Consider the following 4685-nt stretch of genomic DNA (forward strand, 5'->3'; position numbering starts at 1 on the left):
AGAATGCAATATTTAAGCACTAATCATAAATTTCTTGTATGAAAAAGCATAGAAAAACATGACATGTTGACATGTCATCACTGGGTAATGAGTATTGATTTTGTGGTTTATGCATTTAAATTGTGAAAATTGGGCCGGAGGCCGTGAATTTTGGGCCGGAGGCCGGAAAGAGTTAAGAAAGGTAAGTCGATGTGTGCATTGTATGATGGCACAAGTGATTGGATGAATTTCAGATAGAAATGAAATTGGATCCGGGATGTCCATGCCGTTCAAAGAACGGGTGAAAAATGATTTAAAATGAGAAAGTTATGTCCGTTGGAAGATTGGGGGTTGAATCTGTAAATTCTGCAGCTTTTAACTTAGAAAATTTTTAGCAGAATGACCCACCACGCGTAGGCGCACTTGGCGCGTATGCGTCGTTCTTCAAGAAGGCACCATCCACGCGTGCGCGTGGTGTGCGCGTGCGCGTCGATGCACTGCACCCAATGCCCAGCTATTTTCCAGAGAGTTGTGCCAGAGTTGTGCCAGTTTTGTGCCTGGGCGCAAGAGCACCCACGCGTACGCGTGGCTGACGCTTGCGCGCCGTTTGGATATTTTTCAACCCGCACGTTCGCGCGTATGACGTTTGCGCGTCGATGAGTTTTTGGCCATCCGCGCGTGCGCGTGGAGTGCGCGTACGCGTGGCCCTGTTTTCATGCCAAAGATGGTTTTTGAGTTTTTAAAGCCAAATCTCATACTTCTAAGCCTCCAATCTCATCCCTTAGGTATTAAATCATTATGATATGCCTAGCAATGAGGAAGGAACTAGGGGATGTGGTAACTTGCGAGTGAAGCAAGGGAAAAGGTTAAGATCAATGATGATCAGATATGATTATATGAGATATGGAGGGTGACGGTGGAAGTACCGTGTAAGCCATGAGCCGAAAGGCTATAATTATTGATAAATGGCCGGTTCTTGATTGAACCATGGGCCGGATGGCTGAGTTATTGCCGGGTTACGGCAAGGCCATTATTGTTTATGGCTGAGTATAAATGCCTATATGATTGATAAATGAATGTGTTACATGGATAACAATGAAAAAAGGTTGAAATGTGATGTGTGACCCCGGGTAGTAGGCAGTGGCGTTGTCCACTTGATCCGGGTATGAGACGGAAAAGGATGTTTATGATAAATGAGTTTAATTATGGAGTTTTGAACACATGTGTATTTGTGATACCTGGGTAGTAGTAAGGTGGTGGTTCGTCCCGCTTGCTCCAGGTTAATGTTTGAGATTTGATAACAATGATGATTGCTTCTAAACTGAACGAATGTATGTTTTGAGATCATGGGTAGTAGCAAGGGTTATGGTTCGTCCCACTTGCTCCAGGACAGAGATTGAGACCCTGGGTAGTAGCAAGGGTTGTGGTTCGTCCCACTTGCTCCAGGTCAGAGATTGTGACGCCTGGGTAGTAGCGGCAGTGGTGGTGAATCCACTCGCTCCAGGTTGAGCTTGTAAACACCCGCCTGGGTAGTAGCCGCAGTAGTGGTTATTCCACTGGCTCTGGGTTGAGCGGGTAGTAGCAAGGGGGTTGTAGCTCAAACCTACATGCTCCGCAATGGGTGTTTCTATCCAATGGTTAGCTACTAGGACATGTCGGGTTGGCTATATAACCGACAGATAATATCATCAGCCATAGGACAGGCATTCATCATTTGCATATGTTTGAATTGTTTGGGTTTGCCATTTGTTTTGGATTTCTACATCATATATGTCATGTTACCTGACTATGTGCTACTTGTTCTACTTGTACCATATTTGTGTATTACTTGCCTGTATTGCTTGTGTTTGTACAACTGAGAGGCCTCTCATGCTGGTGTCGGTGGGTGTGAGGGCTGTTCTTGATGGGATGAATTGATGATGCGATTGCATGATGATGATGATTATTGAATGAGATAACTAGAGCTTCCTGGGTAGACGCAGTGATGTGGTTTCACTAGCTCCAGGCGAGTGTATGATGTATTGATATAGAATTGTTGAGGCAGAACAACTAGTGATGATTTTGCTTATAATTCTGAGTCTGATTCGTGGAAGAGTCAGCGAGTTGGGAAACATGTGAAACATGAATTGAATTTAGCACTCCTTTATGACAGTTGCCTATTCATGGATTAGCGAGAACCTAGGATGAATAATTGGTGAAGAAGTTTAGGATGCTTAGTGAGTTTTTATTGCAGTACATTGAATTTATTTGGCACTTTTACCGTACTGGGAACCCATGGGCCCGGGGTTCTCATTCCGTATATATCTCTTGTTTTTCAGATACAGGTCCAGGTGCTCAGAAGTGAGCTGTGGTTCGTTTGAGAGACGGCGAAGATATTTATTTTCTCTACTTTGTGTTTTGCTTAGAATCTCTCCACCTTTGTTTTGAAAAGATTATATTATGTATTGAACTCTTTTGGAACTTGCCTATAGAGGCTCTTATGTTTTCTTTTGGAGAGATTAGGATATACTGTTGTCATCTACTTTCATATTGTACCCTAGTCGGCCTAAACTTCGCGGGTCGCGACTAGTGGCTATTTACTTATGCTATAAATATCTATCTGTTATCTATCTCTTATTCTCCTTTATGCCTTGTCCATATATCGCGTTCGGCTTAGCAGTTTAACTTTTCGTTGTCGAAACGTGAGTGATACGTCTTCGCGATTTTATTTCTACTCTTTTCAGGCTTCTCGATTAATACTCCTTTCGAAAATTACCTATATTTATATATTAAAAATCCACCTGAGAGTCGTACCACCGTAATATCATTGACTTATGACTCGAGCATAAGGATTTGAATATTAGGGTGTTACATGGATCGTATGGTTAATACTTTAATTTATTTGTTTGAACCAGTTTTTTGGATTATTGTAATATTCTTATCATTTTAAAACTAATCACTTTATCTCTATTTGCATAGGCATTGAGCATAGTTTTTGTGTCTATCCTAGCAGTGCAGACTAAAAGATAAGGTATGGATCTTGGTAATAGAAATAAAAATATTGGTGACTAATAAACGCTTTTCTTTTGTACCTGTCTTCTGAATTATTCAAGTAGAATTTCTATGTGATTTATTAGTTGCTATGTGAGCAATAAGGATCAAACTCTATATCTTTTGGTAATAGAAGATTTAATATCATGTCATGAAACTGTCTCTCCTAAAAGCTTAAGTTGTTAGGTAGAGATACATAAATTGTTATATATCTATCAGCTTGTAGCATGTCATTTACTACTTTTGGTTATTTATTTATTAACTTTTGTATGCAGGAAGATCTGTTTAAATTACTTGGTGAGAAACATCAGCTCTATGAATTTCTGGATACATTCTACGTGCAATGCTCATATATGCTTTTCAACAAGGAGCATGTCAAAGCTATTCTTTCAGAAATTGTTAAACATAAAGCTGCAGAGAATGAACAACGGATACAGTCTTACATGAATATGTTGGTGGTAAGGACATGATGTTTCAGGTGCAGTAAATTATTGCATTGGGTTATTGGAAGCACTTGTATCTTCTGTTCCCAAGGTGAATTAGATAGATCCTAGTTTAATTTACTCACTTTTCTCTTATTGTTTGTTTAGTATTTACTAATGTCTACAATGTGTTCTTCATTTTAAGGTTGTAGAGAGTCCTGTTGATTCTGCATTGATCCCGGATAGGGCACCATTGTCAGCATATCAATACTTCAAAAACGTGAGAAATTTTCTGGTTGCTGTCCAGTTATATAAGAGAATGATATGGCTGCAAAATTAGTATGTTAATTGGTGTTATCTTGTGATGTTAGATGACAAACAGGGAGCACTTGAATTCCTCAAGTTAATATTAGCATGAATTTTATTATTTTGTTGTAAATACTTGTATGCAGTCGAACTGATCTTTACTATTGGGAAAGTTTGTGCAATGTAAGCATATCGAAGAAATAGGAAAATTGATTTATTGAATCAATTTAGTGTTTAAATATTTTGGATTTAATTTGTAAAGTGGGTGTAGAATATTGTAATATTTTTTATTGTTAACAAGAAAGATCTTTTGTAATATTTTTTCAATGTTAGCAAAAAAGATAAATTGTAACATTTATTAGAGTATTGCTATAGAAGATCTATTGTAACATTTCTTAAAGTGTTATTAAAAAGAGTTATTGTGACATTTTTTAAATGTTACATAAAATATCTATTGTAACATTTTTTAAGTGTTACAAAAAATATCTATTGTAACATTTTTTTAAGTGTTACCAAGAAAGGTCTATTGTAACATTTTTTATAATATTACTATAGAAGATTTATTGTAACATTTTTACTAAATGTTATTAAATCTTTAAAAGAATGTTAGTAAAACTCTTTAGTAACATAGGGTATATTTAACATTTGTTAAAATGTTACTAATATATATAGGTAATATTTTAATATGATTTAGTAACATTTTTTAAATATTAGTAAAAGTCAAGTATGTAGTAGTGTTGGTATAATGTAGAAACATACCATTAACTGTGTGGACAGCCACAAGACTATCTAATATGTTGTTAAGAATCCTGAAATTAATAATACATAAATTTGTCACGCAAATGTTTACAATTAATATTTTATAATGAGAAAAATTCAATGATTAGGTGAATTTATTATTTTTTGTCAATATTTTTAATTATTAATTTAATTTTTTTAGTCTTGTTA

At 36.6% G+C, this 4685-nt stretch overlaps 1 long non-coding RNA gene across 4 annotated transcripts in view; it reads left to right on the forward strand.

Moving 5' to 3' along the window:
• Window positions 1-3903, forward strand: part of LOC107648654 — a 15628-nt gene extending 11725 nt beyond the window's left edge. For 2 of the 4 annotated variants that reach the window (XR_002348644.1, XR_002348645.1), the window contains 3 exons: window positions 2938-2989; window positions 3285-3543; window positions 3637-3903. This is a non-coding gene — a long non-coding RNA (uncharacterized LOC107648654). The remainder of the gene's footprint in view (window positions 1-2937; window positions 2990-3284; window positions 3544-3636) is intronic. The other 2 variants (XR_002348647.1, XR_002348646.1) reach the window with 2 other exon arrangements.

Source organism: Arachis ipaensis, chromosome B06, assembly GCF_000816755.2.
Source record: "Arachis ipaensis cultivar K30076 chromosome B06, Araip1.1, whole genome shotgun sequence".
Classification (NCBI taxonomy): Eukaryota; Viridiplantae; Streptophyta; class Magnoliopsida; order Fabales; family Fabaceae; genus Arachis; species Arachis ipaensis.